Source organism: Schistocerca americana, chromosome 7 (assembly GCF_021461395.2).
Source record: "Schistocerca americana isolate TAMUIC-IGC-003095 chromosome 7, iqSchAmer2.1, whole genome shotgun sequence".
NCBI lineage: Eukaryota > Metazoa > Arthropoda > Insecta > Orthoptera > Acrididae > Schistocerca > Schistocerca americana.
Window position 1 is genome coordinate 488387491 of NC_060125.1, and position 26585 is coordinate 488414075.

At 44.7% G+C, this 26585-nt stretch overlaps 1 pseudogene; it reads right to left on the bottom strand.

Annotated features, from left to right (window-relative positions):
* Positions 1-22027: 22027 nt before the first annotated feature.
* Positions 22028-22145, bottom strand: LOC124623252 (annotated as a pseudogene).
* Between the last annotated feature and the right edge of the window lie 4440 nt (positions 22146-26585).

Here is a 26585-nt window from a genome sequence, read left to right on the forward strand (position 1 = left end):
TCTCAAGGGTAGTTGGTACCACCTTTTGAAAGTGAGTCAGAACTTATCTCAAAATCTGTGAATCCCAGACAATGTGGTAATCCATACTCATGGCACCGACCTACTATTTTGCTCACGACTTCCAAGTGACCCATTGTGCTATATTCACTCGCTAATTTTCCTAATAAAAATCGATTAATTAACGTGACGTAATTAACCAATACCTTTTTTTGTTTGTGCCATCTTCCTTTTGGCGACATCCAGCATCTGAAGTAAGTTGATGGCACCGCTGCCTTATACTTAGCAGTCCGATTGCTGTGCTCGAATCTTCGGGTCAGTGTGGATGTCTTATTTCTTCGAAGTTAGGGATGGCCTCAAACTAATCCAGACCTTCTTTCCAAGTAGTATTAAACTATAGCCATTAATCCCCCACGTGTCTCATTTTCTAACATATTTTCGACATTTAACTGTTTGCCATTTGCTGACGACGCACATGCACATCTGTTGTAGAATTTTTTTTTTTTTAATTTATTCGACCTCGTCTTTAACCATTTAGCAGAGAAGTGAATAACTACAGTTTGGTATACATTATCATATATGCAGCATAGACACTGGAAATTATGTTAATTTCATGTAGACTTCGTGTTACACTTCGTACATTCACACACTCAACACAGTCCATATATCACAACTTCTTCCGCTGGAGCCTTTGTGTCTGACTTGTAATTCGATATCCAATTTTTGCAGAAACTGGGTAACACTGACGTAGTCAACTGTGGACAGATGTCGAAACAGGTCCGTCACAGATGTGGGTTGGGTAATTCCGGCTCTGACCAAGGCGTTAAGAAACTTGCGGTTATGTCTGCCATAGCGTGAATGCCATAGTATCATATACACTCCTGGAAATGGAAAAAAGAACACATTGACACCGGTGTGTCACACCCACCATACTTGCTCCGGACACTGCGAGAGGGCTGTACAAGCAATGATCACACGCACGGCACAGCGGACACACCAGGAACCGCGGTGTTGGCCGTCGAATGGCGCTAGCTGCGCAGCATTTGTGCACCGCCGCCGTCAGTGTCAGCCAGTTTGCCGTGGCATACGGAGCTCCATCGCAGTCTTTAACACTGGTAGCATGCCGCGACAGCGTGGACGTGAACCGTATGTGCAGTTGACGGACTTTGAGCGAGGGCGTATAGTGGGCATGTGGGAGGCCGGGTGGACGTACCGCCGAATTGCTCAACACGTGGGGCGTGAGGTCTCCACAGTACATCGATGTTGTCGCCAGTGGTCGGCGGAAGGTGCACGTTCCAGTCGACCTGGGACCGGACCGCAGCGACGCACGGATGCACGCCAAGACCGTAGGATCCTACGCAGTGCCGTAGGGGACCGCACCGCCACTTCCCAGCAAATTAGGGACACTGTTGCTCCTGGGGTATCGGCGAGGACCATTCGCAACCGTCTCCATGAAGCTGGGCTACGGTCCCGCACACCGTTAGGCCGTCTTCCGCTCACGCCCCAACATCGTGCAGCCCGCCTCCAGTGGTGTCGCGACAGGCGTGAATGGAGGGACGAATGGAGACGTGTCGTCTTCAGCGATGAGAGTCACTTCTGCCTTGGTGCCAATGATGGTCGTATGCGTGTTTGGCGCCGTGCAGGTGAGCGCCACAATCACGACTGCATACGACCGAGGCACACGGGGCCAACACCCGGCAGCATGGTGTGGGGAGCGATCTCCTACACTGGCCGTACACCACTGGTGATCGTCGAGGGGACACTGAATAGTGCACGGTACATCCAGACCGTCATCGAACCCATCGTTCTACCATTCCCATGACCGGCAAGGGAACTTGCTGTTCCAACAGGACAATGCACGTCCGCATGTATCCCGTGCCACCCAACGTGCTCTAGAAGGCGTAAGTCAACTACCCTGGCCAGCAAGATCTCCGGATCTGTCCCCCATTGAGAATGTTTGGGACTGGATGAAGCGTTGTCTCACGCGGTCTGCACGTCCAGCACGAACGCTGGTCCAACTGAGGCGCCAGGTGGAAATGGCATGGCAAGCCGTTCCACAGGACTGCATCGAGCATCTCTACGATCGTCTCCATGGGAGAATAGCAGCCTGCATTGCTGCGAAAGGTGGATATACACTGTACTAGTGCCGACATTGTGCATGCTCTGTTGCCTGTGTCTATGTGCCTGTGGTTCTGTCAGTGTGATCATGTGATGTATCTGACCCCAGGAATGTGTCAATAAAGTTTCCCCTTCCTGGGACAATGAATTCACGGTGTTCTTATTTCAATTTCCAGGAGTGTAGTTAAGGGCTGCAATGTCATTGGGTGGACTTCACAGTAGGGAGATGTAGAAAGATGTGAGGTGTAGCAGCCGCGATCCAGCCGGATACGCGTTATAGTAGTGGCATGACGTCTAGGTAGCTTTATTTAGGATAACCAGGTTTCCTGTGGAGCACTAGACTGTATTGTGGCATAATGTCTTCCTTTGCACTGTTGTGTGATCTCTCACATCAGCGACGATTCTTGGTGGACATTTTTCTTTTACACCAGCAACAAAATTGTAGCTGGAAGGCAAGTGTGGTAAGGCTGCCCATCAGTCACACGTTGTTTCGCCAGGTGGTCCGCTATCTCGTTACATGAGATACTAGTGTCTCCTTATCCGTAGTAACTGGACATGTTTATATTGAGTTTCGTACTAATAGATTACCTTAACTGAGCACATGGTGGTTAGTGTTGAGCTCCGTTGCTGTTTTCCAGATTTTCCAGTGCGCTCCTCCAATCCGTGATAATGAGGATATTGTCGAACTGATTTGCCGCATATTGAACAGCCTGCTTAATTGCAAGAACTTGGGCAGTGGAGATGCTGACTTCCGTCGGAAGCTTAAAAATGGCACAAAATAGTGGAATTTCGCAGATGTAAACAAAGCCGGTGCACTCTCTTCTTTTGAAGCCGTCAGTGAATATTTTGATCGATGAGGGCCACCTTGATGTAACGAGATGGGAAACAACAGTAGAAGTAGCGAAAGTTCGATCCGACGGTCTGGGCTGACAGAAGATTGTGGGCCGGTGTTCAGGACTTCGAGTTCCAAAGCTAAAGGCAGAAAGCAAAGAGCCTTTTAGGGCAAGGGGTACCACGTATCTTTGTTGTCTGAAACTTTGAACCAGTATAGAGACCCACCTACTTCGAATCCTATCGACGTACTCATTGTCCTGAATGAAGCCGTTAAGATTTTGAAGAAGAGGATGAACTGTTAGCGTCGCTTTACTAAGGATGAATTCCTGAGCCAAGAAATTCCTCCTGAATTGAGGGGGCATCTCCCTTGCCTCCACTAAAAGCGCATTCACGAGTGGAGAATTCAGTTGCAGTCATTTAAACAGTACTCGTAGCCCCAGTTATCTAGATCTGTACTCTAAGGTTCGCGGCTACTAAGAATTCTAAGACATCGCGCAGAGCAAGTGAGACATTGAAACTGCTCTATGTAAAAATGAAACTTTTATTACTGGGACTGAGATACTTTCTGACTTAAACAAAAGATATTGTATCCGAAAGGTCTTACCTGCGATGCTGCGAATCACTGTGATACTGGAAGCAGTATAGACGAGATCGTAAGTGTTAAATTTAGTAAAGATGCTCTGTTGTAATTTCTGTCTATGTTACTCAGAGTGAAATCTTTGAGTCGGTATCAGCCAGGAAGCATTTTATGAATCATTGAAACGCCAGTTCCTGTAAGAGGACTTTCCTTCTTTTCATCGTCTTTCAGCTAGTTCTGTATGTAAGACAAGGGTCAAAGAGACTGTCGACAGAAATCTTTGACGGGTACAATGAAGCAGAATCATTATCAGAAACAATCAATTGTAACAAACAACAGCGCCTCTCACTAACATTAAAAATGCAGCTGCTTAGAAGTAAGCTGAGACCTGTAAATACAGTATTTCCTTGACTAAGAAATTTGTTTAGTAAGAGAAAATAATTCAGGTGGTCAAGAAACGCCTTTCTGACAGCGTAGGTGAAATGCGTTGACCGTTAAATATCTCTGAAATCAGTTCAAAGACATGCATAACGAAAAAAAAAAAACCGGATAAATGCGAGCAGAACTCGCGCACGGGGCATTCCATACAAACGTGATTACATGATCAGGTAGTTCATCCATCCTGGGAGCCGAAAATGTCGACGATTTTTGCCTGTTATAGATGCCGATGCAGGCAAGACATGGTCTACCCATTCCTGAGAAAAAGGGATCCTAACAGACAAACAGACGATCGGATAACAAACAACTAAAGCATTTTTGTGTGACATAATTACAAATTAACAATTTTCAGATTTTTTTCCTTACTTCTATTGTGAAAACTTGTTATTTGCCAAATTTCTTGAATCTAACTCAGTGGGAAGTAACCTACAGATTTTGAATTGCGAGTTTGTGTCAAAATATGTGACATAAATGACCGTATCTTTTGATTGCATTGACTTATATGGTTCAATTTCTTATACCGCCAAGTGACAGTAGACCTTAGTATGTGACATAAATTTCATTTTGATATGTCTATCCGTTCCTGAGAAAAAGAGGTCTTAAAAGAAGGCTATCAGTCGGATAACAAATGACAAAGACATTTTTTTTCCTGTTTTCGGACTTTTTCCTTTTACTGCGCCGGCCGTTGTGGCCGAGCGGCTCTAGGCGCTTCAGTCCGGACCGCGCTGCTGCTACGGTCGCAGGTTTGAATCCTGCCTCGGGCATGGATGTGTGTGATGTCCTTAGGTTAGTTAGGTTTAGATAGTTCTAAGTCTAGGGGACTGAGGACATCAGATGTTAAGTCCCATAGTGCTTAGGGCCGTATGATCCATTTGAACCTTTTACTGAGAAATCTTGCCGCTCGCCAAATTTCATGATTGTAGATCAGCGAGAAGTACCTAAAGGTCTTGATGAGTGAGTTTGTGAGTTTCAAAGTATGTGACATAATGGCCGCATCTTTTGATTGAATTGTTTTGGAAGCTTCAGCTTTTTACACCGTCAAGGGACCATAGACCTTAATATGTGACATAAATTTCAACTTGATACCTCTACTCATTGCTGAGAAAAGTGGCTTAACTGTCGGGCAGCCAGACAGAGGAAAACAGTGTGATCCTATAAGGGTTCCGTTTTTGCCGATTAAGGTATGGAATCCCAAAATTTAACTATTTGTTTCAAATTCACGACGTTCAACATTACTTTTCTATGCACCCGCAAATCCGTTACAACTCCTCTGAAACACTTAACGTGCTCTCTCGAGCACTACACTCGAATTACGTTGCTCTAGAGGTGAGTCACATTTGCGGTTAATTATCTGCGAATCACTGAGAAATAATGTAAAGCTGTCCTCCAAGTGAAGACTGATTCCAACACTGGTTTTCTAGGCATTGACATATTGGAGATAGTTATGCCCTTGATTTATATCTCTGAAATGATTTACCCATCCGTTTACAGAAAGACTTATAGTTCAGCGAGATATCCGAAACGCGCAGCAACATCACATTTTTCATGTATTCAAATCATTGCCGCAGACGCAAGAAGCGATAAGAGACCAAACAACAACCCTGATATCAACTGAGTGTCGAAGTCTGCTTCTTAGTATCTGTGATCTCATACTGTTACACGGCAGATTTTGCCTTCAACTACCACGCAACATGTTCTTTACGGTGAGGATTTACCGAGTTGAGAACCTACTAAATACACTACTGCCCATTAAAATAGTTACACCAAGAAGAAATGCAGATGATGAACGGGTATTCATTGGACAAATATATTATACAAGAACTGACGTGTGATTACATTTTCACGCAATTTGGGCGCATAGATCCTGAGAAATCAGTACCCAGAATAACCACTTCTGGCCGTAATAACGGCCTTAATACGCCTGGGCATTGAGTCAAGCAGAGCTTGGATGGCGTGTACAGGTACAGTTGCCCATGCAGCTTCAACACGATAGCACAGTTCATCAAGAGTAGTGACTGGCGTATTGTGACGAGTCAGTCGCTCGGCCACCATTGACCAGACGTTTTCAATTGTTGAGAGACCTGGAGAATGTGCTGTCCAGGGCAGCAGTCGAACATTTTCTGTATCCAGAAAGGCCCGTACAGGACCTGCAACATGCGGTCGTGCATTATCCTGTTGAAATGTACGGTTTCGCAGGAATCGAATCAAGGGTAGAGCCACGGGTCGTAACACATCTGAAATGTAACGTCCACTGTTCAAAGTGTCGTCAATGCGAACAAGAGGTGACCGAGAAGTGTAACCAATGGCACCCCATACTATTACGCCGGGCGATACGCCAGTATGGCGATGACGAATACATGCTCCCAATGTGCGTTCACCGCGATGTCGCCAAACACGGATGCGACCATCACGATGTTGTAATCAGAACCTGGATTCATCCGAAAAAATGACGTTTTGCCATTCGTGCACCCAGCTTCGACGTTGAGTACACCATTGCAGGCGCTCCTGCCTGTGATGCAGCGTCAAGGATAACCGCAGCCATGGTCACCGAGCTGATAGTCCATGCTGCTGAAAACGTCGTCGAACTGTTCGTGTAGATGGTTGTTGTCTTGCAAACGTCCCCATCTGTTGACTCAGGGATCGAGACGTGGCTGCACGATCCGTTACAGCCATGCGGATAAGATGTCTGTCATCTCGACTGCTACTGATGCGAGGCCGTTGGGATTCAGCACGGCGTTCCGTATTACCCTCCTGAACCCACCGATTCCATATTCTGCTAACAGTCATTGGATCTCAACCAACGCGAGCAGCAATGTCGCGATACTATAAACCGCAATCGCGATAGGCTAAAATCCGACCTTTATCAAAGTCGGAAACATGATGGTTCGCATTTCTCCTCGTTACACCAGGCATCACAACAACGTTTCACCAGGCAACGCTGGTCAACTGCTGTTTGTGTATGAGAAATCGATTGGAAACTTTCCTGATGTCAGCACGTTCTAGGTGTCGCCACAGGTGCCAACCTTGTGTGAATGCTCTGAAAAGCTAATCATTTGCATATCACAGCATCTTCTTCCTGTCGGTTAAACTTCGCGACTGTAGCACGTCATCTTCGTGGTGTAGCAATTTTAATGGCTAGTCGTGTACTTCACAGAAGGTAAGAGTGTTTTGAAAAGGAACGCGCTGAACCAAGAATGTTCAGATCCAGGGCTGGGTTTTAGAGCAGATAATGGACACAGCATTCACTTCCCACACCCCCGCGCTCCACACAGAGGACGAAACAGCCTCTTCCCGAAAAAATATATCAAGTTCGAAGAAGCCTTTTAGGAAGATAAAAATCTAGCCAGGTATTGCTTTCCAAGGGCCAGCGTGAGAAATTCTAATCGCCTCAGTGGCCACGCTGCGGAATAACGATGTGTTTAAATTTCTAAAACAAGCGTTGCTGTCTGCGTGAGAGCTCTAGTATTTGGCAGCAGCAGAATCATGTCATGAAGTGAGTGGAACCTCCTGGCTTCGTCTCCACCCTAGAACACTATTACTTAATAATGTAGAGATCCACAAGAGTAGGAGTTTGTTCAACCTTATTACTAAAGTTTTACTGGACGAAACTCGCAACGTCTGCTTCTAGTGGCTAGTAAGATTCCCCCTTTGACAGAAAGAGCGACGTTTCAGAGTGTTAAGATAGGGAACACTTGGTGTTAGCAGATCGTGGAGTAAACCAGAGGCTCAGACGACTCTGCGACGGTATCGGACGCGAGTTTCTCGACCTTCACTATCGGGTACAAAATTTCAGGGTTCCCCTTAATAGGTCAGGCGTGCACTACACGCAGGAAACGGCTACTAGGGTAGCGGCGTACGTGTGGCGTGCACATGGGGCATTTTATAGATTAGAGAAACCTTCCCTTGGGGTCAATGACTATTTTCCTGATAAATTAGCCACAATGTCTTCAGAGAACGTTCGTTGTCACGGATGAGAGGCACAAAAGGTTCGTATGATTTTAGTAAACTGCAGGAGCATTCAAGAAAAGATCTCAGAATTAGTATCGCTTGCTGGAGGTTATAATGCACCGACAGTATCAGGAACAGAAAGTCGGTTGAAACCGGACGTCAGTGACAACGAGATCCTTAGTTCAGACTGAAATATTTATCGCAAGGGTAGGATAGTCACCAACGATTGCAGATTGTTTATTGCAGTGAAGAATTCGATAAAACCTAGCGAGCTTATCACGGATTCCGATTGTGAATTGATGTGGGTGAAGTTAAGTATCAAAGATCGATCAAAAAATATAATCGGATGCTTTTATAGACCGCCTGGCTCAGGAGCTCTACTGGTACAGCGCTACGGACAGAACTTACAGAATATCGTTAGTAATTTTATGAAACGTCCCCTTTTGAAGAATTATATACGAGACTGTGCTTATCTTGACACACAATATTTTTAGCGCAACGCAATCTGACTTTCAAAAATCCATACAAAAGAATGGCCCTGACTAACATTAACCTATACGTTTCACAAATCACTTACCTCACAAAAATCTTGGTTACTCGAGCTACTGCAATAAAGCACGCGCCACTACTGCCAGCTAAATAAAAGATTCAAACTACGGAAGGCACTAACTACTGATAGGGATAGTTAGCAAATGAAAGATATTAATAGAGAACAAACAATGTATTTACCTTAATAGTCATAATATATATAGCAGTTCATGACAAATTTCAAAACTCCGCCATCTCTTTCCCCACATCCACCACTGCTGGCGGCTCAACCTCCAACTGCGCAACGCTACCCGCTGTTCACAGCCAGCTGCCCAACACTACAATGGCGAGTATTACAACAATGCAAACTAGCCACAGACTGCACACAGCACAGCCAGTGATTCTCACACAGAGCGCTACGTAACGTTACCAACAAGAAAACATAAACAGCCTACTTACAATTTTCCTGATCGTGCCGTTGTAATAGGGGGTGACTTCAACTCGACAGATATACACTGGGAGTGTCTACTATCGAACCTGGTGCCAGAGACATTCTACATCTACATCTACATCTACATCCATACTCCGCAAGCCACCTGACGGTGTGTGGCGGAGGTTACACTGAGTACCTGTATCGGTTCTCCCTTCTATTCCAGTCTCGTATTGTTCGTGGAAAGAAGGATTGTCGGTATGCTTCTGTGTGGGCTCTAATCTCTCTGATTTTATCCTCATGGTCTCTTCGCGAGATGTTCTGTATGTCTTGTCCAAAAATTACTTTGAGCAGATAGCTAGAGAACCACCTTGTAAGGGTAACGTCTTGAACCTCCTGGCAACAAACAGACCTGAACCTATCGAATCAGCTAACATAGAGGAAGGAATCAGTGATCATAAGGAAGTGGCAGCTTCTATGGCAACGAGTCTGACAAAGAATGTTAAGAAAGGCAGGAAGATATTTTTGCATAAAAGAGTGACAGGATACACTGGCACCGAAAGAGGAAGATGACAGAGAGAAGGCCTAAATACTGAATTTGGTCTTCCAAAATTGTTTCACCGCGGAAGATCGTAACATGGCCCCTCCTTTCAGTCGTCATACCAACGTCAAAATGGCGGATTTGAGATAACCGATCGCAAAATAGAAAAACGATTACAGTCGCTTAGTAGCGGAAAGGCGTCAGGACCAGGTGAGATACTTGTAAAATTCTACAAAAATTATGGGAAAGAACTTGCTCCCCTTCTAGTAATTTTTCGTAAATCACTTATGCAATTAAGGGTACCTAGCGACTGGAAGAAAGCGCAGGTCATTCCCGTTTCAAGAAGGGCCGTAGGACAGATGCACACAATTACATAGAGATGCACACAATTATAGACCTGCTATGTTACTTTACATAGCAGATATTATAGACCTATAGACCTGTCGCCACCACACTGGCCACGTACAAATGTTGAAAATTTATTTCTTTGTCCAGGTTCGGTGAGACTACCTCTGAGTTGAGGGTCGTCGCAGTAATGTGTGTCACTAGGCACGGCCTGTGGGCAAACGTGGTAGTAATTTATAAAATGCGCAACAAACCGCAGCAATGACACACTTTCGAAACGAGTATCTTGCGAGTGTTCTTAGTGCTAATGAGAACTTTTTATTTCTTAATAAAATACATTCAAGGCGTTTGTTTTGTTTATATAAACTTAGCATCATCAAATAGAAATATGGAATGTGCAGAAAGAAGGAAAGGAGTGAAACTTACAATCAGATAACGTGTGTACATCCTTCGAAAGGGAGACTGTCCGTGACTAAGAATTTTACACGAATTTACGAACAAGGAGAGCGATCATTTTCGCCGGTATAGATGACAAACCAGTACTTAACAGTCAAGAAGGCAGGCACAGTACCAGGCTATCTCCGTACGTTGTCAAGAGTGCAAAAAACTTCTGTGTTTTAATTCTTTCTACGACCGCAGACTAATGCGTATGAGGACTGTGTGTGTCCTAACTATCAACGCTCATTATGAAACTTCCTGGCAGATTAAAACTGTGTGCCGGACCGAGACTTGAATTCGGGACCTTTGCCTTTCGCGGGCAAGTGCTCTACCAACTGAGCTACCCAAGCACGACTCATGCCCAGTCCTCACAGCTTTACTTCTGCCAGTACCTCGTCTCCTACCTTCTAAACTTTACAGAAGCTCTCGTGCGAACCTTGCAGAACTAGCACTCCTGAAAGAAAGGATATTGCGGAGACATGGCTTAGCCGCAGCCTTGGGGATGTCTCCAGAATGAGATTTTCACTCTGCAGCGGAGTGTGCGCTGATATGAAACTTGGGTAGCTCAGTTAGTAGAGCACTTGCCCGCGAAAGGCAAAGGTCCCGAGTTCGAGTCTCGGTCCGGCATACAGTTTTAATCTGCCAGGAAGTTTCATATCAGCGCACACTCCGCTGCAGAGTGGAAATCTCATTCTGGGAACGCTCATTATGATTTCAGGGAATTAAGATTATTATATATTATTATCGAATATGTAGCAAAGGTTCAAATTCGAGAAGAACAGTGAAATGGCTATGGCGATAGACTAATAGGGCCATACGTGCTAACATAAAGGTTAACTGGGCCGCATCGTCTGGACTCTCACAATAATGTACTGCCTACCTTGCTGGAGACTGTACCATCGCAGCAGCGAACACAAATGTGGTTCGTGCATGATGGCATACCAGCACACTTTCGTTACATTGTGTGAAAACAACTGATGCAAATAGGGCCATACGTGCTAACATAAAGGTTAACTGGGCCGCATCGTCTGGACTCTCACAATAATGTACTGCCTACCTTGCTGGAGACTGTACCATCGCAGCAGCGAACACAAATGTGGTTCGTGCATGATGGCATACCAGCACACTTTCGTTACATTGTGTGAAAACAACTGATGCAAATATTTCAGAACCTTGGCCTGCTCGTTCCCAGACCCCAACCCCCTAGCTTTTGGTTATGGGGAAACTTGAATGAATTGTTCTATTCCACGACAGTCAAACATGTACGGTCACTAGAGGATCGCGTCTTGAATGCGTGCCAGCAAGTACGACAACAACAACCGGGTATATTTCAAAGGGAGCATCGTTCTTTACATCGGAGGGTAGAGGGGTGCATTGTCAAGAACGGACGCCACGTTGAACACCAGCTGTAAACACGTGTTTATCGCAGAAAGCATACATTTCCGAACCCATGTTCACTGGATTTATCTCACACAGAATGCATTTGCAGGCCAATGTTTATTGGACTTATTTTTGTTGTTTCGATGAGTAAAAATGGCTCTGAGCACTACGGAATGATCTGAGGTCATCAGTCCCCTAGAACTTAGAACTACTTAAACCTAACTAACCTAAGGACATCACACACATCCATACCCGAGGCAGGATTCGAACCTGCGACCGTTGCAGTCGCGCGGTTCCAGACTGAAGCGCCTAGAACCGCTCGGCCACCGTGGCCGTGACGCTTTTTATGAGCGGCATGAGTGTGTGTGTGTGTGTGTGTGTGTGTGTGTGTGTGTGTGTGTGCGGTCGATTTCTATGCTGACTGAAAAACGCGCTGGTAAACCATCTGCAACGGAGTGTGTAGTACAATTTTGATTCTCGAGTGCAGAAAAGGTGGATAAACTCTCAAGGTACTTCATCATTTCCTAGAGTAAAGCTGTGAGTTATTCTCTTGGATGAAAAGTACGTAAAGTTCAAAATTAAGTGGCTAAATTTGAAAAGGAACAAACAGTTGTCATGTTGCTTAATTTGGTTGTTGAGCTCAAACGGAACGATCATTCTCTTTAATGACAAAAACACAAACCAGCAATATAAGTGTTAAATTTTAAGGAAACCGACTGTTTTCGTGTTGCTCAATACGGCTGTTGATTTCAAACTAAAATTATCTTTAGTCTTATTAATTACATAAAAGCGCGTAAGGAAAATTGATCTATTAACCTGTCGTTGAAACTGGCTGAGGCCAGAGTTTAAATAACCACATTATGCGATAGATTTGAGATGCTTCGGGGAAAATTTCAAGGAGGGCTAGTGCCCGAAAGTTTATGTCATTTACAATCCATATCTAAAATATGTGTTGTAATTTATGTTGGTTCACTATTGGTCAGGTGACTTGTATTTTTAAAAGGGTTTGATCTCAGGTAGTTTTGGAAAACATGCCAAATTTGAGATTTAAGTTTTAGGTCGTTAATTTCCAAGGGCTAAAGTCAGTGTTCATGCAGTTTTGGTGTAAAAATTTTATTTGTCTTTAAACTTCCTATGCTTTGCTGAAGTGCCTATGTTTTGTAGTTCACAGATTTTGCTCCGTTAAATAATAAATTTTAAAGTGGCTACTGTTTAGCATTGTGCAACCATTGTAGTGCATACATTTTATCTAGTCGCATAGGCTAATGGCCGTTGGTTTAGTCTTAGGTCGAAGACAGTACAGTGGGTGGCCATTTCAAAATTGTGATGCTCTAACCATTGGTCTTAGGTCAAGATGTCATTACATGTTATTACCTTTTTTTAAATGTTTGTGGCTCGTGCCGGGATGTAATCATGCTAGTTATGTTAAGAACCTTCTAAGTGGCTTAGTGCCGCCAATCAGGAATGTTAACTGGTTAACTGTTTTTTGCTTATTTTATTTTATTTATTTTTTTATTTTTTTTTTTTTTTTTTTTTTTTTTTTGAGAAAACAATTCGTGTTTTGGAATCACGATATAAGTAATCTTGTTGAATGCTCTAAGTACAAATGTATGTTCCTTAAAAGACGTTAATAAATGTTTTGTAAATCTATCGTCTAGTGGCTTTCCACTCAAGAATCACTGTATCCAAGCTATCCCGCTTTAATGGCTGTAAAAGGATAATTAGTTCCAAAGTAATTCCATCTACCTTCACCAACCTCGACCGCTCCTCCTTCTGTCAATGGCAGTTAGGCGTGGTTTTTGCTGGATGGTTGCATACCCTGGTACTGAAGATTCAAAGTTTAATGTCAGTTAAATACTTATGCTAGTTAAGTTCTTGTATAGTATTTGTATTGTACAAACAAGTGTTATTTCTACTAACGTGTTTGCAGTTTTCTCAACCGTGACAACTAGGCCAGTACCCACTCTGAAGTATTTACGTAAAGATAGCTTGCAGGATCAGCTCCGAATACGCGGAGAGGCGGAGGAGGGCAGAGTGGTTGAATTGTGTCATCGGCTTCGAGGCGCGTTAGATAAACCTTTCCCCATCGCGTTTCAAACCGTGGGAGAGGTGAGTACCGCGCATACTGTCTTGCTTGGCGTACTTAGGGAGGCTGTTGAATTATGAGAACGTACCCGGCCGTCTCGTGCTCAGTTACTGCGTCTGCCCACGTTGCCAACAGGGTTAGTGACCTATGTCAGTCGTACAAAGGTCGCAAAGCAGCATCGTTACATATGCAGGCCCAGCTGGGCGGAGTAATTTCTGTACGAAAGCATTTAGCATTCTTGATGTGGCAGGAAGAAAGCGAAGGTGATGACGAGGTAATACCTACAGAGCAAGAAGTCAATGGTAGAGTAGATAATTTGTCAAGCCAGTTTAACAAACTTCCGAACCCTCTGGTGGCAGTAATTCAAGGTACTGGTGTTCCGTCGGTTAAGGACATTGTACATATTAAACAAGTGTTGTGGTTCACTGTTCGACTGCAAGAACAAGCCGCTTGTTGCAAGTATCAGATGAGTTGGTGCTTCAGATGATTTATGCTTTAGCTGAGGGACAAGTAAGAATGTTAATTGCTGAAGTAATGGTTGAAAAACGGTAATTTTTATGTCTGAGAGAGCATATTTTAATTGGGTGTTTGAGTCCGCGGAGGCGGAGAGATTAGGTTGAGGAATGCTTTTATTGGCTGCAGAACGGACATGAAACATTGGACGATTACCTTGACTGAGTAATAATGGCTGTGTTAGCTTTACGTATGGAAATTTCTGAAGGGAGGCGGTGGGTACTTGAAGGGATGCGTCTGCAAGATCGAACACAGGTCATGTTTACGGATAAGCCAAAACCATTTTCTGACAACGCCAAGCACGGGGATGAATAAAGGCAAAGGGTTTGCTCGTCCGCGAAAATTAATCAAAGCATGGCGACTGAGCAGACTGATCGCAGCGGGAGTGAGACGTATGTTTTTGGTGCGGGAGTGAGCGCCACTTTGTTAAGGATTGTAAGGGGCCGCATGCAGATGGTATGGATAGCTGAAGTCGAAGCCACTCGCGGGGACAGAGGACTCAATTGCCGCCTCGTGGCTACCGTAAGATACGCGCACTTAAGAAAAATCCATTGCAATTTTTATGCGCCGCCGTGGGAAAGGAGCCTGTGTGCAGATTGGTTGATTCCGGTAGTAGTGTGTTATTGCTTGACTGTGGCTGGTGTCATAGGCATAAGGATATTGCCGGCCTGCCGCCATTGCAAAATGTTAAAGAGGAGTGTCGTTCTATCGGATGTGATATGCTGGTGGTCAAAGGTCAGTTCCAGGGTAAACTGAGGGTTGGAGGGTTTAAGTGCCCATGGAAATTTTGGATGGCTAAGAACCTCATGCTGGAATGTTTACAGGGATGTAATTTTTTAGTTCACACCCGCTGTGTTTTTGATTATTCTAAAGGAGAACTGCGTTTTAAATTCTACCCTGAGGTCAAGATAAAATTCTTTCGGCAACGGTTTCCCCCGTGTTGGTCATGTTGAGAATTCAGATGGGATTTGTTGTTAAGCATTTGTCAGTGGATATGGCTAAGCGAATAGTGAACTTGTTGCAACAATCTCCTGAGTTTATAACCGAGAACTTTTGTGTTAAGGACAAAATAAACGGATAGGCAAGCTTCTATCGATTACCGCCTCCTAACATGAAACAGCTGCGGGAGATAGTAAGTCGTTTATTTAAGGAAAGGATAATTAGGCCACCTGTGTCACTGTACGCGTCTCCAATGTTTTTGTTTCCGAAACCTAAGAGAAATTGGTTCAGCCCAACAGTAGACTAAAGAGTTCTCAACCAGAAGGTTGTACTAAAATCAGTACCTTTAAGTGACCTGCACCCGGTTTGCGGGGGCACGTAGGTTTACCGTATTAGATTTAAATCAAGCATATTACCAGATATCCTTAACTGAAGAATCTAAACAGGTAACCGCCATTTGTACCTGTTGAAACTTGTATGGATTCATTAGAGTGCTATTCGGTCTTGCCACTAAGGTTGCCATCTAGTCCCGTTTATTGGACTCTGTGCTGGATGACTTAGTTTAAATCAGTCTACAATTATATGCATGATGTGGCAGTATATAACAGCAACTTCGATGAGCATCTCGAACATATCAGGGAAGCTTTGACTCGGCTAGGCAAAGCAGGTCTCACTGTCAACCCTAGCAAGATAACGTTAACCAGGCAGAACATATGCTTTTTAGGATACCGTACCTCTCCCGTACCTTGTAATAATAAGGCTGTGGCTCGTTTTGTCGGTACGGCAATTTTTTTTTTAGAAAATTCGTGCCTGATTTTGCTAGATTAGCCTTGACCCTTAATCAGTTGAGACGTAAAAGCGTAAAGTTCGAATGGGATGAGCCAACAGGCGGCTTTGGAGTCTCTCCTTTTACTGTCCAAGCTGATGCGTCGAACACGGACACTGCAGCGGCGTTCATGCAAGAACAACGCGGGGAACGTAGGCCATTGTCCTGTATGGCGCTAGCAGGTCCCTAACTGAGGTATTCTGTGTACGAATTGTAGGCACTGGCTGTGCTGTTTGCTGTAGAAAGGTTCAAATGCCATCTCGAACACCAAAAGTTTACGGTAGAAACCGACAATCAGGCGTTTGGGTGGGTCCTGGAAAGGCCTCGTAAAACTGTCAGGATAGAGTGTTGGGCAGTGCGTATATCAGCCTTTCAGTTTGACGTAAAACGTATCAGGGTTTCATGGAATCAGGTGACAGATATGTAAATCCGTAAGATCGAGCAAGGAGTCGAAGAACCATCTCATGTCGATCTTGAGGCACCGGGAGCTATCGGAGATGAGAAAGTTCTCACTAGTTTCGTGGCGGCAGCCGTTTTAGGCCAAATACCGGCCTTATTTCGAGACATTAAACAAGAACAGGAAAAGGATGATGATCTCCGGGACATCCTGAAGGAGCTGAAAGAAGGGCGATCGGTAAAGAAACATTCTATCGAAAGACGGGTCCTGTGCTATCGAACTAGAAACGACCGAAAATTTAAATCTGTTTACCTTGAAGTCTGGCGCCGGCAGTATTTAATATTTCCTTGAGTCACTATGCGGAGGTTACCTCGGGGCGCATAAGACTCGTATGAAAATCGGTGAAGCAGTGTAAGCCCAACACGGTCGTGAAAAAGGGACTGTTTCAATCCACCAGGGAGTTCCAGCCATTAAATAAGCTGTTCATAGATTTTCTTGCCATCTACCGCACACTAGAAAAGTTAACCGATTTGTTCTGGTGGTGGCGGTCGCTTTCACGCGCTTTACCTGGTTGATTCCGAGTAAAGAAACCACCACTGAAATAAACAAGTGGTTGCTCTCATCGGTATTCGCGAGTTTTGGTCCTCCTCGCGTCCTGGTAAGTGATAATGCTCGGGCATTTACTTCCCGTGACTACCGCAGATTTAGTTTTAATGAGGGCGTAAAAAATGTGACCATTTCAGCATACCATCCTATGTCGTCGTTTGCCGAACGCATTAATCGTAATCCTAAGTAGGCTCTCACATATCTCTCTGGGAATCAGAGGAGGTGGAATCAATCCTGGTTGCCTTTAGCGTTGAATAAGGCCTGTTATGAGGCTCATAAGATGACACCTGCTGAGCTCATGCTAGGTCGCCAAATTAGTACTCTGTTGAGCAATTTGTGATCCATCAACGATCTTTTGCCTGAGCGCGTAAATGCAGACGATCTCAAGGACCCGCGCGGTATCCTTGACGATGGGTGATACGGAGTATGTCCGGAATGTCTGGGGCCAGAGCAAAGAGGAACAGGGGCTGACAGAAAAATTACTGCAAGGCATGTAGGTCCACATACCGTTGTCAAAATTCTTCCCCCGCTCAATTTTTTGGTTGAGGAAGCGCAGACACAACGGCTCATTTAAGCCAGATTACGCTTAGTGCTTAGTGGAAAGGAAAAGGTGGGGGCGGCAGGGGAGTAACGCCAGAGGTCCTTACAACTTTCCCCCTCCCGTCACCCGAATATCGCCTTGGGGCGGGGGGGGGGGGGGCTGATGTGTGCGTATCGATTGGATCTATCAAACGACCGTGTAGTTGTATCGATGCGGCTAAAGTCAGAGGTCGTACTCGTTCCGAGCATAGAAAAAGTCCTCTTGAACAGTGAGCTGTGGGCCGTCAACGAGAGAGGTTCCATGTAAGGAGGTTTGACGGAATTACGTGCGGTAGACGCTGCCGCACCTCGGCAAGTCGGTATTTTGTAGTTGTTTTGATGTCCCGGAGAACGGCGAAAGTGGACCAGTGAGGTGCCTTTGCCCGGCTGGGAATGCACTACGAGTTTTTGAGTTGTTGCTGTGTTCTACTTCAATCCACTACGTTAACTGTGTGTTGAAAATTTTGTTTGCCCGTGCTTCGAGAAGTGTGGCGGGTGCTGTCTTTCATGCTCCAGAGTGGATTAGCTTTTCTTTTTGTTATCTGTTGTAGAAGCAGGAAGGGTTATATGTAAGCAACGAAACGTCCTGAGTGCTGTGCTTGCTTGATGTTATCAGCTGATGGCTTGTGCTTACAGACGGCTGACCCTCTGCAACAGAGTGGGTAATGTAATTTTGATTCCCGAGTGCTGAAAAGATGGATTTCGAATCAAGGTACTGTAAGTGATTACGTATTCTTGTTTCATCATTTCAAAGAGGAAAAAACTTGTGAGACGTTCTCTTGGATGACAAGTAAATAAAGCTCAGAATTAAGTGGTTTTACTTTAAGAGGAACAACAGTCGTCGCGTTGCTTTATCGGGGTGTTGAGCTCAAACTGAAAGATCATTCTCTTTAACGATAAAAACCTCACAGCACCATATAATTGTTAAATTTTAAGGGAACAAACAGTTTTCATGTTGCTCAATGTGGTTGTTGATTTCAAATCGCAATTATCTTTGCTTTTGTTACTCACCTAATAGCGCTTAAGGAAATCGGCCTATTAACGTGTAGTTCAAATTGGCTGGTGCTGGGGTTTGACTAACCACACTGTGCCATAGATTTGGGCTTCTTCGGGGAAAATTTCAGGGAGCGCTAGTGCCCGAAGTTTACGTCATTTGCAGGCCGTATTTGTAAATGTGTTTTGTAATGCATCTTGGTTCAGTATTGGTCATGTGTCTTGTAATTTTAAAAGTGTAAGGTCCCAGATAATTTTGGAAATCTTGCTAAATTTGAGCTTTTACTTTCCGCCAATTCACAACGCAATTTTGGTGTAAAAACTTTATTTGTCGTAAGCAAATTGTCTTTAAATCTCCTACGCTTTGTTGAAGGGGCTAATGTCCATGTTTTGTAGTTCACAAACTTTGCTTAGTTAACAAATCTTAAAGGGGCTACTGTTTGGCATTGTGTAACCATTGCAGTGCTTACTTATTATGTAGTCGCTTGTACTAATGGCTGTTGGTTTTGATTGAACGTAATACAGCGGCTGGCTACTTCGCAGATCTGAAGCTGTAACCATTGGTTTTAGGTGTAGATGTCATGTATGTTGTTGTTACCTTTTTTTAAAAAAAAAGTATTTGTAGCTAGTGCCTCGATGTAATTAAAGAATATCTTGTTAGTTTTGTTAAAAACCTACTACGTGGCTTAGTGCCGCCAATCAATAATGTTAACTGTTTCTTTTTTTTTATTTGAGTAAAACAAGTCATGACTGGGAATCATGATGTAAGTAATCTTGTTGAATGCTCTATGTACCCATGTATGTTCCTTAAACGATGTTAATAAATGTTTTGTAAATTCATAAATGTTTTGTAAATGTATCGCCCAGTAGCTTCCACACAACGACACTGTATCCAAGTTATATACAGGGTGGTCAGAAAATGTCTGAAACGCTTGTCGTGATATTGTAGGGCAGATTGTACTGAGACATAAATGTTAAGAAAAAAATGCGATACGTTGCGCCGTTTCCGAGTCATTTAGCATTGAAGTTAGCCAATAAGGTCGTTGCGCGAGCGAATTCAAGTTTCTGCTAACCAAACAAAGCATTCGTTAGGCAACACCGCCCCTGGCAGGTCGCTTCTATGTGAGCGCGCGACGCCCCGATTATATACATATAATGTAGAAGAGAGCTACAAATTGACAAAGATGCTTCGAATGACATGGGGTTTTATTAGAACCAAAAAAATACAAAAGTTCAAAAAATATCCGGCAGATAGCGCTTCATCCGATCAGAATAGCCATAATTAGCATAACAAAGTAAGACAAAGCAAAGCTAATGTTCTTCACAGGAAATGCTCAATATGTCCACCATCATTCCTCAACAATAGCTGTAGTCGAGGAATAATGTTGTGAACAGCACTGTAAAGCAAGCCCGGAGTTATGGTGAGGCATTGGCGTCGGATGTTGTCTTTCAGCATCCCTAGAGATGTCGGTCGATCACGATACACTTGCGACTTCAGGTAACCCCAAAGCCAATAATCGCACGGACTGAGGTCTGGGGGCCTGGGAGGCCAAGCATGACGAAAGTGGCGGCTGAGGACATGATCATCACCAAAGACTCACGCAAGAGATCTTTCACGTGTCTAACAATATGGGGTGATTCTAATAAAACCCCATGTCATTACAAGCATGTGTGTCAATTTTTACCTCTCTATCTACATTATTCCGTGGTTTATTAAGTTTTCAAATTTATACTGACTTTTTGATCCTCATGGGAAAAAAACCGCAACACCAAGAAGAATTTGTGAGACATAAACAGAAGTCGGTAGTTGTATTTCTACATCTAAAAGATGATGTCTATTCAAATTTCGCTCCAGTCAAGTAAGACTGGCGCTAGTAGCGCCACTATGAGGATGTAAATAACTTCTGCTTTAAATACACACTGTAACGGTCGTGAGCGTTTCTTACCTTTGAGGTTGGACGTGGTGAGCTAATGTTAGTCAAGAATGCCTTTAAGGCGACAAGACGCCGTTGTCAACACCTCACTGAGTTAGAACGAGGTCGTGCAATAGGGCTACGAGAAGCTGGATGTTCCTTCTACGATATTGTAGGAAGACTTGGCAGCAATGTAGCCACCCTACATGACTGCTGGCGGAGGTGTTCACGAGAATTTACTGTCGGAAGAAAACTGGTCTCCTGACGACCAAGTGCCACAGCTACAGGTAAGACCATCGCGTTCGGTGTATTGCTCTGGCGCATCATATTGCATCTGCAGCAGCAATATGAGGAGCAGTTGGCGTAACAAAACTAACTGCTACAAATCGGTAACTTCAAGGATAACACCGAGCCAGACGCCCTGTAGCTTGTGTTCCACTGACCCCAAACCACCACCATTTGCGACTTCAGTGGTGTCAAGCGAGAGCTCCCTGGAGGGCAGGGTTGAGTTTTCGTGTGTTCTCTGATGAAAACCGGTTGTGCTTCGGTGCCAGTGATGCAATCTGTTGGTTAAAACGAGACCAACTGCAGCCAATATGTCTGGGGTGCTAGACACACTGGACATACACCTCGAGCTATGGTCTGTGGTGGGATTTCGTATGGCGCCAGGAGCACTCTCTTAGTTAGGCCACCCATATTTGTACGTCAGTCAAACAGCTTTCCAGGCGTCTTATCCAACGGGATAACTCTTGTCCACAAACCGCTGTTGTAACCCAACATGCTCTAGAGGGTGTCGACATGTTTCCTTAGCTTGCTCGATCACCAGATCTGTCTCCAGTCGATGACATATGGGACATCATCGCACGACAACTCCAGCGTCATCCACAAACTGCATTAACCGTCCCTCTAATGACTAACCAGTTGCAACAGCCGTGGAACTCCATCGCACAAACTGGCATTCGGCACCTGTACAACATCGGGCGTGCACGTTTGCGTGTATGCATTCAACATTCTGGCGGTTACACCGGTTATTAACGTATCAGTATTTCCCATTTGCAATGGCTTATCTCATACTTACATTAACCTCTGATCTTGCTATGTTATTCACTTAAATACGTTATCTAGACAATTGTGGTCCCGAAATTTCACTACTCTGCACTAATTATTTTTTGGTGTTGCGATTTTTTTCCATGTGTGTTTACTGTGAAAAAGTGCTATTTTGATTTCTTCCTCGCAGTCGGTTTTAACTGTGGTATCTGGGCATTTAAACAATTAGACCAACTGTATAGTCCCTACTAATTTAGAAGAAAAATGATGTCTGCCAGTCGTTCTTTCTGACGCAATTTAGTTATCGTCTTGTGATAAACAACACTTCAAAAGCTAAAATCTAGTCCCCGTCCGAAAAGGCCTTGGAAGGCCCAACAGCACCGACCGGCCGCCGTCTCATCCTCAGCCCACAGGCGTCACTGGCTCCGGATGTGGAGGGCTATGTGGTCAGCACACCGCAATCCCGGCCGAAAGTCAGCTTACGAGACCGGAGCCGATACTTCTCAATCAGGTAGCTCCTCAGCTTGCCTTACAAGGGTTGAGTGCACCCCGCTCGCCAACAGCGCTCGGCAGACCGAATGGGCACCCATCCAAGTGCTAGCCCAGCCCGACAGCGCTTAACTTCGGTGATCTGACGGGAACCGGTGCTACCACTGCGGCAAGGCCCTTGGCGTACAACCCTTCCACGAAGCAATAGTGCATGCCACGAGGCGAGCTCTAAGATAAATTTGCTTTTGTATATCTCACTTGTCGGATAATCTTAATCTAATCTTAATCTAACTTACGCTAAGGACAGCACACATACCAATGCACCAGGGAGGACTCGAACCTCCGACGGGGGCAGACGCGCGAACCGTGGCAAGGTGCCCACGACCGCACGGCCACCTCGCGAGGCTAATCTGATGGCTTTATCATACATTGTCGATGATAAACTTGGTAATATTATCCCAATAATTGATTCCCTAATTGCTAAAGTTTGTCCTAACGTCAATGATATTTTACTGAATCCATAGGTCTACGATTTCTACATCTACATCTACATCCATACTCCGCAAGCCACCTGACGGTGTGAATTAAACAGAGAAACACTGGGCCTCAAATAAACAATATCATTTTATAGACAGTAGTAGTACAGCGCAGGAAATAGCAGTGAATCGATACTGCGGCCGCCACTGAAGATGCAGTTCAGTGTCCACAATAGCTTCTTACTCCAGTGAATCCGATTTACTTTCCCACACACAGTTTGAGGCTTAAAGTCTGCGTTCATGCAGTAAAATACGCTATGTCAATCCTCCGAAACTTTATAATGAAATGAAATGTCGTGTGGCTAGGGCCTCCCGTCGGGTAGACCGTTCGCCTGGTGCAGGTCTTTCGAGTTGACGCCACTTCGGCGACCTGCGCGTCGATGGGGATGAAATGATGATGATTAGGACAACACAACACCCAGTCCCTGAGCGGAGAAAATCTCCGACCCAGCCGGGAATCGAACCCGGGACCTTAGGATTTACGTTCTGTCACGCTGACCGTTCAGCTACCGGGGCCGGACAAACTTTATGGCTTGGCTCTGAGCACTATGGGACTCAACTGCTGAGGTCATTAGTCCCCTAGAACTTAGAACTAGTTAAACCTAACTAACCTAAGGACATCACAAACATCCATGCCCGAGGCAGGATTCGAACCTGCGACCGTAGCGGTCTTGCGGTTCCAGACTGCAGCGCCTTTAACCGCACGGCCACAGCTAACCGTTCAGCTACCGGGGCCGGACAAACTTTATGGCTTGGCTCTGAGCACTATGGGACTCAACTGCTGAGGTCATTAGTCCCCTAGAACTTAGAACTAGTTAAACCTAACTAACCTAAGGACATCACAAACATCCATGCCCGAGGCAGGATTCGAACCTGCGACCGTAGCGGTCTTGCGGTTCCAGACTGCAGCGCCTTTAACCGCACGGCCACAGCTGACCGTTCAGCTACCAGGGCCGGACAAACTTTATGGCTTGGCTCTGAGCACTATGGGACTCAACTGCTGAGGTCATTAGTCCCCTAGAACTTAGAACTAGTTAAACCTAACTAACCTAAGGACATCACAAACATCCATGCCCGAGGCAGGATTCGAACCTGCGACCGTAGCGGTCTTGCGGTTCCAGACTGCAGCGCCTTTAACCGCACGGCCACTTCGGCCGGCCGACTAACTTTATAATGATATCCGTTTGCAGATTAAAACTGTGAGAACTAATGTCGTTGAAGCGACTGTCCTCATGCGTTCAGCATGTGGAGAGATGCACAAGCGGTCCCAAGTGATTTACCCATTCATCTGAAGGTACTTCATTTTTCAGTCAAAGTATCGTTTGCAACAACAGTAAAAAAGGCTGAAATTCAAACAAGTTGGAATTGATGTACAATCAGAATATTTTTCCCATGGTCAATTGTATGTGGCCATGTCAGGAAGCGGTAGTTCAGAAAATCGGATCACACTTTTACCAAAAAAGAACAGAAAAAACAGTCTCATATGTACAAGGTAGGCATTAGCAGACAATCTGGGGAAATTACGAATTGTATCAGATTAAATTGCTGTTAAAGGCCATAATAAACGAATAAATTAAAAATAACAATAGGAAGACATACACCGATTGTAGTATGGAGCACAGGACCATAATTGTGCTTCAGGGGGTGGTGAGGGGTATAAATTGTAACTCATAACATATTGCACCATAACTGAGCTTACCGATAAAAAATCTTGTTAATCGTAACCGAGGCGTTGAACGTAATTAAGAGTTCCATAGAACTGGGAATAGCAGCCAGATAGCCACTGTAAATGCTTCATTACATCACCGATAAAATTCCTCCCACTAATAACCGAAGCGCAACCTGTATTATTAATTGATTATTTTGTTTAAGTCTTAGCCATCAGTTAGTTACGTTTTAGGGCCTTGTGAGCCTTTTCTTACTATGGCTGCACGGGCTCTCGATACTTGCTTGGCAGTCTGGTTGCCGTCATAACAGCGCGTGCTCCCAGTATTATAAACAGATCATATTTGTGTTGATTAATAGAATTTCTGCCAGTTATTGGCGTCTTTCCTGCACGATATTTCAACTGAAGAAGACTGGCAGTCACGCAGTTGAAATATCGTGCAGGAAAGATTAATCAACGCCTCGCCGGGAAATCCTGAAGAATTAGATCATATTTGCGTTCATGGGGCGGTTTCTTCATGGTTAGAATTAGTTTTCCAGTTTAGCGTTGCTTCTGCCTTCGTTGCTTCATAGCTTTACTAAAAAAAAATTTTAGCTGTTTCTTAATTGTTATTAGTGCGCTGTCATTTGTCAAAGACAACTTCACGGTGCTACTGCTCTCGAACGCGTCTAGCTGGGCACCCTGCTATTGAACTTGTCACCTTGGCGTAGTGCACGTCCAGGTAATGATGCTCTAGTGACGCTACACGCTAATAATTGGCAACCAATGCTGTACAATCGCAATAAAGTCATGAGATGTTCAGTTGACTCTTTTATTAGAACATGTTACGCGTTTCGGGATTACACCGATCTTCAGACATCACAAACTTCAACTCCTTCCTAAACAACCATGCGTCGTACATCCTTGACAACTCAAAGAAAGTGTCCAATAACACATGACTATAACTGCGACACAAGACTGCTTGTGTCACATAGTCATATGTTTTTGGACACTTTCTTTGAGTTGTCAAGGCTGTACGCCTGGTTGGTTAGGAAGGAGTTGAACTTTGTGATGTCTGAAGACGGGTGTAATTCTGAAACGCGTAACGTGTTCTAATAAAAGAGTCAATTGAACATCTCATGACTTTATTGCGATTGTGCAGCATTGGTTGCCAATTATTAGCGTGTAGCGTCACTAGAGCATCATTACCTGGACGTGCACTGTGCCAAGGTGACAAGTTCAATAGCAGGGTGCCCAGCTAGACGCGTTCGAGAGCAGTAACATCGTGATGTTGCGGGAAGCTAGGTGGTCCTGTTGCCACAATGCGGGACACGCCAGTCGTACAGTCACCACCATTTCCCAGTGTTGGCGGCAATGGATACAAGAAGGCATGCTTGCACGACATGTAGAATGTGGACGTCCGACATGCACCGCAAAGAGGAAGGACACACCGAAAGGCCATGTTAGGGGGCATTCAGCGATAATTCGGTAATCGGTGCCCTCACGGAGTACGCCGAAAAAACAATAGTCCCATTTTCTACTATCAGGCGAAAGTCTGCAGGGAATCATAATGTGATATGGGTGTAGGAAAAGGAGAAGCACGATTGTTAGGAATATGTGTTCAGTGTGGTCTCCCGACTGAGCAACATGCTTCACCTGTAACACAGTAGACAATTCCTCGCAGGATATACGGCGTAATTTTCACCGTATGCTATCCTTCAGATTAGGAAGAGGTCGCATACATCCTCGATAGACACGATCTTTCAGATATTCCCACAAGTCACATGGATTTAGGTCGGGAGATCTGGAATGTCACACATCTTGAAACTGCATAGAGATGATGCACTCGATATCGCAGGTTTCTCGGAACAAATCGTTCACCTGGCAAGCGGCATGTGGTGTCACCCCTTGTCACATGAAAATAGTGGTGTGGACACAGTTGTGTTGTTGCAAAACTGGAATCACGTTTTGCACAAGAAGGTCCTTAGAATATGTAGTATGTCACTGGACAGCTAAAAAGCCCTCGTGGTGCCACCTCCCCGAAGAAACAGAATGAAGCACAGTCGCATAGGCTGGGTGCAGTGAGTATTCCTGCACTACATGTGGCGGAGTATCCGACAGTTCTGTGCATTCGCGGCACCATGCAGAGTAAAACGTCCATGGCCATCAGTCATCCATCTGGATGGTGTCGAAAACGAAGGGCAATGTCGCGGCATTGTAGCCAATCTTGGGTCTTCATTTAGTGCCATTCTGAATCTTGTAGGTGTACAAGTATAAAATGCGCTGCAAAATCTTTCGAACGGTTGACGAGGGGCAGAGAATTCCCGTGACACAGCTTGAGGACTGGCTGCAGAATTTGAGACATGTGCTGCACGGTCGGCTAGAGCTTCAGCAAATTAATCAGCAATTGCCATGGAAATGGTCTGTGTCCCTTTACCTGCT